Below are 10034 nucleotides of genomic sequence, written 5' to 3'. Positions count from 1 at the left end.
ATCTGCAGCATCATCCTCATTTTCTGGCCCCTTTCTTCCTCCTTTCTTTCTCTCTCTCCCCCCACCACCTTAAAAAAATCAAAACCCCTTTTACCTCCTTTTTCCTTCCCTTACCCATTTCCTCTTTCCCTTTTCTCCCTTTCTTGCTCAAATTATTAGCGATGTTTTCCACGCATCAGGTACTGTGCAGGGTATTATGGAGAGAATAACAGGTAAAAATGAGGATTTCACAGTCTAGGGGGAACCATGAAATCTCAAGGAGAAGAAAGATGAGCATCATGGCTCCACAGACAAAGGGCTGGCTGGCCCCTGGCTGATGGGCTGGAATTCTAGTTCTGCTATTTATAGGCTGAATGACCTTGGGCTTGACTCTTTAAGCCTTAGTTTTCTCTTCAATAAAATAGGGGTAGCAATGATATCTATTTTGAAGATTCTGTGAGGTTTAAATGAGATGATGCAGTGAAGTGTCCTATTACAGTGCCCAGAACATTGTGAATGCACAACAAATGTTAGTGAGTAGGATAATATTCTGAATATTCTGGGGGAGTCTCTCTTCTACTCTGGGCTCATCAAATCCTTTAACTTTTATTTCAAGGGACTTATTCTCCGCCCACCCACCACCAGCCCCAACAGAACTGAGACACCAATCAATACTGAATCAGAAATAAAAACTACAAACATTAGCCAAGCGACTTAATACATGGTTTCTCAACCCTCAGCATTACTGTATGTTTATTTGTTGTGGGGGCTGTCCTGTTCATCCTAGGAGGTTTAGCAGCATGCCTGGCCTCTATCCACTGAATGCCAGAGCAATCCCTCCAAGTTGTGACAATCAAGAATGTCTCCAGACATTGCCAGTGTCCCCTGGGAAGCAAAATTATTCTGAATTGAGAAAATCTGAGATTCCTTTTTTTTTTTTTGGCTGTACCCATGGCATACCAAAATTCCTGGGGTAGGAATTAAATCCGCACCATCACAGAGATGGACATTGGATCCTTAACCTGCTGCTCCACAGTGGAAATTCCAAGAATATCTGAGATTCTGATCATGTCTGCAGAATGAATTCACTTGGAAATATTTGACAAAAAGCTTCTTTGTTCTGGGGAAGGAGAAGGGAGAGGGAAGATGCTCAAAACAGTCCTGTCCTGAGTGATGATGCTAATGGCCAGGGGCCCACTTTTGTGAAGCAAGGATGCTCACTTCTCCCTTGGAACTCTACTCTGCTCCCTTGCTCATTGGTCCCCTTGTCTCTTTCTTGCAGGGCGGGGGAATTTGGCCATTGAGGTGTGAGTGTCATGGAAATGGACAAAAGACATGTAAGACTAGGGTGAGACCACAGGGAACTAAGTTGAAATCACTGAGGATGGGGACCAAACATACTATACTTGTTCTAGTAATTTTCCTACTCTTTCTTATTATAGAAACATGTGGAGAATGCTATAGATGCTCAGAGAAGGGCATCTAAACCCTGCCTGGATAGGCTGAAGGAAACTGCAAGAGGCATGGCATGATAACTGAGATGCAGTGGCCCTTAAATTAGAAGTCCCCTGCTGGTGATCTTAGATACTCATGGGTCTGGGAAGGATAATGGGACTCTATGGGTTATTTCCCATTGTGTAAAAAATCTTGGCATCAGTTGTTTATTTCCTAACATAAGGCTACAAGGCTAAAACAGTAGCAACTCCAAGTAGACACACTAGTTATCTTAGGATAAACTTGAACAGGCAACTATATATAATTTTTTTCTTTATTTTATTTTATTTTGCTTTTTAGGGCTGCACCTGAAGCAGATGGAGATTCCCAGGCTAGGGCGTGAATTGGAGCCGAGGCTGCCACAGCCACAGCAATGCTGTGGGATCTGAGCCGAGTCTGCGACCTATACCACAGCTCATGGTAACATCGGATCCTTAACCCACTGAGTGGGGCCAGGAATTGAACCCTCATCCTCATGGATACCAGTTGGGTTTGCAACTCACTGAGCCACAACAAGAACTCCCCCTAAGGGTTTTACTATTAATTTTATTTCATTTTCATAATAACCTGATAAAGGAATGATTGTTCTAATTTTACATATTAAGCCAAGAAGCAAAAGAATTTACTTCTGACCATTACAGCTAATAAGCGGAAACATGAGATTCAAGCCTGTATTTATTTTCTTTCTTTCTCTCTTTCTCTCTCTCTCTCTCTCTCTGTCTGTCTTTCTTTCTTTCTTTCTTTCTTTCTTTCTTGTCTCTTCGCCTTTTCTAGGGCCGCTTCCTGTGGCATATGGAGGTTCCCAGGCTAGGGGTTTAATTAGAGCTGTACCTCTGACCTACGCCACAGCCACAGCAATGCGGGATCTGAGCCCAGTCTGCGACCGACACCACAGCTCACGGCAACACCGGATCCTTGACCCACTGAGCAAGACCAGGGATCGAACCCACAATCTCATGGTTCCTAGTCGGATTTGTTAACCACTGTGCCACAACGGGAACTCCATCAGGCCTGTATTTTCTGATTATAAATCCAACTTTCAATTTTTACTCTAATAAGAAGCCATGTAATTTAGCTATACATATTTAAAAATATCATACTTTGATTCCAAATTCTACTTCTAAGTATTTATTATACTTATATTTATTATACTTATAAGTAATCAGAGGTAATCTTTTTTTTTTTGGCCACGCCCTTGGCATTAGAAAGTTCAGGGGCCAGGGACTGAATCCAAGCCACAGCAGTGACAATGCCAGGTCCTTAACAGCTAGATCATCAGGAAACTCTCAATCAGAGGTAATCTTAAATATATGCGCACAAGTTCTAATAAAACAGAGGTACTTATAATTGCAAAAATTGGAAACCAGTGTAATGTCTAATAGCAAAAATATTTAAATATCTTCTTCATCTACCTTGTTTAATGTTATACAATCATGTTTCTGCAGATATAACATGACATCCAATGAGATAATATATGTAATTTATTTTCGCATTCGCTCATTCATTACCTTGGCCTTTAGCAAGTTCCTTCGTTTGGGGAGCCTGAGTATGGTTCTGGAAGGTTTTATTTGCTGAACAGCCTCAGAGTGGTGTAAGTCAACAGCCTACCCTATCAAATGCCCTGTCAGTTCAACATAACAAACGCTGCTGGGTGTTTGAAGGTGAGGGGTGCTTGTGGGCTTGGGCCTTGGGGAGCTCTCTGCTCTCCCCTTTAAGTGTCCTTCTGTCGTTTATCAGCAACTCTTTTCCAGGAGGTGCCCTGAAGTCAAAATGTCCAATAGTCGCTGTCTGTCCTCCCTGGTCTGGGAGGTTGTAGATGTTTTTAATGTCAAATGTTGGCAGCATCTCCCCTCTTTGGTGAACAAAGCCTTTTCCTGGGTTTTGGTGGTGAAATGGACCTTCTGGATATAATGGAGCATCTGAGACAGGGACAGAAGGTAGAAGGAAAGAAACTGGTTTGGAGCAGACGGGCACGGGGGGCTTCCTCCACATCACTGGACCGGTTTCCCATACCTGTGCCTGCCAGCACTCGGAGGAAGGCACTTTACCCAGGCACATTTTATGGAAAATGAGCTCTGCTTTCTGGCCTCCCAAGTTTGCATTAATCTGCGGTGAGTCGGGGAGTGAAAGTCGAGTTAATGAGAATCTGGAAGTATTTTGTCTTGGTTAAGATCCGTTCACCCACAGGCTGGTCTTATGAACATGATGTCTCCATCTATCCCACTTCATGCTGTTGGTCTATACGAATTACTACACTTTCTTCTTCGTTCCGGATGTGACTGGTAGTCAGGACACAGACGCTCATTCCTGCCTTCAAAGCACCACGTTGTTCACCTCGGCAGTGTGGCTGATGGAGAATGTTTTGGATTAAAAGAAGGTATGCACTGAGAAGTGTGATGGCTTCAGTGCATCCCAAACCCTTCACAACTGCGAGGACCTCAGCCCTTGTGACTATCAAAGCCCCACTGTCATTCCCTTCTGGGAATAGCTTAAGTAGTAGAAAAGGGCGGTCAGGCAAAGTTCCTTCAAGAGCCCGCCAGAGACTTTAGAGTGGGTGCTTCTGGATCTTTTAAAATCTATGGAGAAGATGAGATTGCCTTTGATTCTGCGATTAGGTTGTGATCTTTTCCAGAAATCTGTGAACTCTTTTTTTTTTCTTTCTTTCCTTCTTTTTCTTTCTTTCTTTCTTTCTTTCTTTCTTTCTTTCTTTCTTTCTTTCTTTCTTTCTTTCTTTCTTTCTTTCTTTCTTTCTTTCTTTCTTTCTCTCTCTCTCTCTCTCTCTCTCTCTCTCTCTCTCTTCCTTCCTTCCTTCCTTCCTTCCTTCCTTCCTTCCTTCCTTCCTTCCTTCCTTCCTTTCTCTCTCTCTCTCTCTCTCTCTCTCTCTCTCTCTCTCTCTCCCTCTCTCTCCCCCTCCCTCTCTCTCTCTCCTGTTCAGGGCCACATCTGTGGCATATGGAGGCTCTCAGGCTAAGGGTTGAATCAGAGCTGCAGCTGCCAGCCTACACCACAGCCACAGCAACACTGGATCCTTAACCCACTGAGGGAGGCCAGGGATAGAACCCACCCTCCGAGCCACAATGGAAACTCCTTTGATCTTCTTTACCATAGAGCGTCTTCTTCCCTTCCCCAACTTTTTTTTGCTTTTTTATTTTTTTTAATTTTTAATTTATTTTAAAAAAATCTACCCTTTGATTCTGCCCTATGCTTTGAACCAGCTGGATCACTTTCCCACTTCTGCTCATGTCATACCCTCCAATATCTGGTATGTGTGGTTATTTATTACTCTTTCCAACTAGAGTGTAAACACCTGGAGGGCAAGCACATATTTTGTGCATTTCTGTATCCCCCAGTGAAAATTACTTTGTAAGTGTTTGAGGCATAAACACATCTTTGTTGAATTAGGCCATGGGACCCCAGTAAGACTACAGGAGGGATTTTTTTTTTTTTTTTTTTTTTTTTTGGCTGTGCTCTCAGCATGTGGAAGTTCCAGGTCCAAAGACTGAACCTACGCTACAGCACACAGTAGCGACCAGAGCCACAGCAGTGACAATGCCAGTTCCTTAACCTGCTGAGCCACCAGGAGGGAATTCAAGAAGATCCCTTGGCTGGGGGCAGAGCTGGGTCTAGAATCATGAGATTCCTGGAATTCTTCTGCTTTGAGAGGCAGTGGAGGACAGTGGCCCAGTGCTCCAGCCAGGCTGACCGGTGTGATTTCCGACTCTACTTCGAACCAGCTGTGTGACCTTGGATATGTTATTTTACTTCTGTATGTTATTCTCAGCTGTAAAATGGGGACCTACGCCATAGGGGTGTCACGAAGATGAAACGTGTAAGTACATATAAAGTTCTTGGAATGTTACTTAGCATGGAATAGGCACTCAAAAAGTATTAATCGTTACTACTCTTCCTGTCATGGCTCAGTAGTAACGAACCTGAAACAGTATCATTGAGGATTCAGGTTCAATCCCTGGGCTCGCTCAGTGGGTTAGGTATCCAGCGTTACCATTAGCTGTGGTGTAGGTTGCAGACGTGGCTTAGATCTGGTGTGGCTATGGCTGTGGCTGGCAGCTGCAGTTCCAATTCGACTCCTAGCCTGGGAACTTCCATATGCCTCAGGTGTGGCCCTAAAAAGACAAAAAAGAAAAAAAAAAGCACTCACATAGTAGAAATACTGCTAAGATTACCTAAAACCTATCTGAAAGAAGCTGTGCCGAGTTCGAAGACATTCTTTTAAAATTAAGAGGATTTTGTAGTTCCTGTTGTGGCTCAGTGGAGCTGAGTCCAGCTAGGGATGTGGGTTCAATCCCTGGCCTCACTTAGCTGGTCGGGGATCCAGCATTGTCACGAGCTGTGGTGTAGGTCACATTTGCAGCTCAGACCTCATGTTGCTGTTGCTCCGATTTGATCCCTAGCCTGGGAACTTCCATAAGCTGTGGGGGCAGCCCTAAAAAGACAATTAAAATAAAGTAAAATAAAATAAAGAGGATTTTTCTTCTACTCTGGCTTCATTTCTATAATGTTGCTTGGATATTTGCAGTGGTATGCTGGTAAATATTTAACAACTGGCTCTCTGGGGGTAAAAAGTCCAGGATTTTAGTGTTTTCTGATTTCCATGGTTTCATGAACAATTTGCATACTTCCTGAAAATTTTACAATGACTCGCATTGCCAGTAGGAACCAGTTCTCTCTTCCACATCTAGATCCCCTGATATTTTTAATAATAAGGGATCCAAGCCATAGCCACTTTGGCTCTAAATTCAGAACTCCTTTCAGTAGACCACACTGCCTGCTAGTCTGTGGCTCACAGTGAGCTAGGATGAACAAGGACGGGGTGAGGGTCTTGGCTGCTCACCTGCCAAGGCCTGGGCTCCTGTGCATTGGCACAGGTGCCCCCCAGGAAGGGCCCCTCTCCTGGGGAGCAGGACGTCAGGTTCTGATAGGCAGCCAGCAGCGCTTTGGCTGCCAGGTAAGCTTAGTTCTTGAGGTCAGATCAGGAAATTTGAAGGCAGACAAGTGGGCAGCTGTCATGTTCTCAAGCCCTGTGCAGTTCGGAGCCCCCTTCTCTGGCACGTGGCTGGAAGCCCCTAACCCAAACCACCTGCATCCCTGTAGCTCCTCCTAAAGCTCCCTCACCAGGCTATGGCCTGGGTACATGGCTGGGCACAGCTCCAACAGGAAATCCTCAAAGCCAGGACTCACTTCTGAGTGTACGCTCAGACTCAAGCTGCCATTTAGCAAGCCCTGCACCGTGGGGCCCACCACCGAGGGCTTGTAGGAGAAGGAGGTGGAGAAGATCCATGTCCTCCTGGTCACGTCCTTCCAAGTGGCCCCAGCCAGCAGCCTGAAGTGGACGTAGTAACAGTCACAGATGATAAGTGATAATTGTGGCGGCAGGGCTGGAGGCAATGGCACAGCCCTCGCTGTTGATGCTGGGGCCCTATCTGCTGATGCTCTCAGAGAAGGCCGTGCAGCCTCCTGGGCACCTGATCTCCGCCTGAAGTTGCTGGTCTAGCCACTTGAAGTTGCCATTGTCCGAACCCACCAGACCCACCCAGGTCCAGTTCAAGTGACTCTAAAGCTTGACCAGGACCCAGGGCTGGTGGGCGCTGCTGGGCACCGTGCAGAAGGATGGGAACCGGAAGCGGTGGGAGAACCCTGCGTGCTGAGATCCATGGCTGATCTGTCGAAGGAAGCGGGGCTGCGTATTTCCGGCTAGTACATCCTCCCGATCCCACTGCTTGGTATCCACAGCCACCATGTGACTTGGCCTCAATCCTCTCCTCTTTGCTTTTTATTATTAAAAACATTTTTTTTTTTTTTTGGTCTTTTTGCTATTTCTTGGGCCGCTTCCACGGCATATGGAGATTCCCAGGCTAGGGATCGAATCAGAGCTGCAGCCACCGGCCTACGCCAGAGCCACAGCAACGCAGGATCCGAGCTGCGTCTGCAACCTACACCACAGCTCACGGCAACGCCGGATCCTTAACCCACTGAGCAAGGGCAGGGACCGAACCCGCAACCTCATGGTTCCTAGTCGGATTCGTTAACCACTGCACCACGACGGGAACTCCCCCCTTTTTTTTTCCCATTTTTTTTAACATGCAAGAAGTTGTGCATAATTACCTTATACAACTTGATGAGTCTGGAGAACAAGTTCACACCCCTATGTGAACCACCGTCTATGCCAAAAACCTATCCATGTGTAGGAGTTTCTTCCAACCCTCTTATTTATTACTATTGCTATGTCTTTGTGTGATAAGGGTATTTAACACAATATTTACCTTCTTACCTATTTTTAAAGTATATAATATGGCATTGTTAACTATATGGCATTATGGAATTCCTGTCATGGCTCAGGGGTTAATGAACCGGACTAGTATCCATGAGGACACGGGTTCGATCCCTGGTTTTGCCCAGTGGGTTAAGAATCTGGCGTCGCTGTGAGCTGTGGTGTAAGTTGCAGATGCGGCTTAGATCCTAAGTTGCTGAGGCTGTGGCGTATAGGCTGGAAGCTACAGCTCCGATTAGACCCCTAGCCTGGAAACCTCCATATGCTGTGGGTTTGGCTCTAAAAAGACAAAAGACAAAGAAAAAAAAAAAAAAGGAAAAAATGTATGGCGTTATGTTGTATAGGACCTCTCTAGAACTTAAGTATTTTGTGTAACTGAAAGTTTGTGCCCATTGACTAATATCTCCTTGTTTCTCCCTCCTCCCTGTGCCTGGCAACCACCATTCTACTCTCTGCTTCTAGGAGTTTGACTATTTCAAGTTGTCATATAAACAGGATTTATGCTACTGTGTCTGCCTGTCTTTTATTTTTAAATTTTGTCTCGCTGGCCTTTGATATATGCTATAGGCTACATTCAGGTCCTTCCAAAGCCTGTAGGCTCAGGCCCAAGAAGCCAGTTCACCTATGGATGGAATGCGAAGGACTAAAACAACAGATCTTACAGTGCTGGTGAAAGAAGCAGAGAAATAAAGATATGCTGTAAATCTTTCTGTATTGTATAGTTCTTGACACTGAGGAATAAATGTTCACATGAATTAAAAACATGAGTAATCGCCAGAAGAATTAAAACCGGATCTACAACTTCAAAAGCACTTGAAGGAAAAAAATAGATTTATTTATTTATTTATTTTATTTATTTTTTTTGTCTTTTTGCTATTTCTTTGGGCCGCTCCCGTGGCATATGGAGGTTCCCAGGCTAGGGGTCGAATCAGAGCTGTAGCCACTGGCCTACGCCAGAGCCACAGCAACGTGGGATCCGAGCCGCGTCTGCAACCTATACCACAGCTCACAGCAACGCCGGATCCTTAACCCACTGAGCAAGGGCAGGGACCGAACCCGCAACCTCATGGTTCCTAGTCGGATTCGTTAACCACTGCGCCACGACAGGAACTCCGAAAAAAATAGATTAAAAAAATTAGGACTTTTCAAGAAAGGACAAAACAAGAAAAAAGGAAAATAAATAGAAATCTATACTAGTAGAAAGAGTAAAGGAAAGCGTAGAAATCCTTTCTGACTAAATAACAAAAAAGTGCTTTCTAGTAATTATTTCTATTATTATGGTTATTTATTTATTTATTTATGACAGTACTGGCGACATATGGAATTTCCTTGGCCAGGGGTGGAACTTGTGCCCCAGCAGCAGCCCTGGCAGCTGCAATGACAACGCCAGTTCCTTAACCTGCTGTGCCACAAGAGAACTCCAGTTTATTAATAAAAAGTTATGATGAAGCATACGAAATAGAAAATTATACGAGGCCGGTCAGTGGTCAGAGTAAACGTGAAAGGCTACGTTACTCTAGTTAAGAAGCCTGTGTTGTGTTCTTTACCTGCTAGATGAACTCTCCAGTCATCTGTATCCTCTGGGTGCCAGTACTCTGACCTCTAGGGACCTCATCTAAAGGCTGCCCTGCCCTCTCTCTTCCTCTCTTCTGGTAGGAGGCTTGATTGGAGACGGGGTAGGGGGTGGGGAGGGTGGGAGGAGAGTGAAGTTTAAGTATTCATGTCCCCAGATGCCTCTCTGGTCAGCCATGGTTTGGAAGTAGCTGCCTTCATCCAAGAAAAGCCACAGCTCTTACTCCCTCCCCTGAGGATGGATAAGCTTTTTACTGTAGCTGTGCCCTTGTTGTGTCACCCTTAACCCTGCCCACTTCCTTGAAAAGACCCCCTTCATCACATGCCCTTTGGAGTGTGCCATCTGTGTTTTGCCGTTTCAAGGTCAAATAAGGGAAGACGGAGCTGTCCTGGCACAGGTAGCTGGAGTCAAGATTTCTTTTCTTTCTTTCTTTTTTTTTTTTTTTTGTCTTTTCAGGGATGCACATGGAGGTTCCCAGCCTAGGGGCTGAATTGGAGCTGCAGCTTCCAGCCTACACCACAGCTCAAGGCAATGCCAGATCCTTAAGTTGCTGAGCAAGGCCAGGGATTGACCCCACAACCTCATGGTTCCTAGTTGGATTCATTTCCCCTGAGCTGTGGTGGGAACTCCATGGAGTCGAGATTTTGACTATTATAAATACTTTCAAAAATGGAATGAAAAGCAAAAGTCATTTAACTG

This window comes from Sus scrofa, chromosome 2, assembly GCF_054392235.1.
Source record: "Sus scrofa isolate SSC_HxYL_T2T_F1_AM1 chromosome 2, Sscrofa_HxYL_maternal_Yorkshire_Landrace_v2.0, whole genome shotgun sequence".
NCBI lineage: Eukaryota > Metazoa > Chordata > Mammalia > Artiodactyla > Suidae > Sus > Sus scrofa.
The sequence above is the reverse complement of the archived record's forward strand: the minus strand, read 5'-3'. Positions refer to the sequence as shown.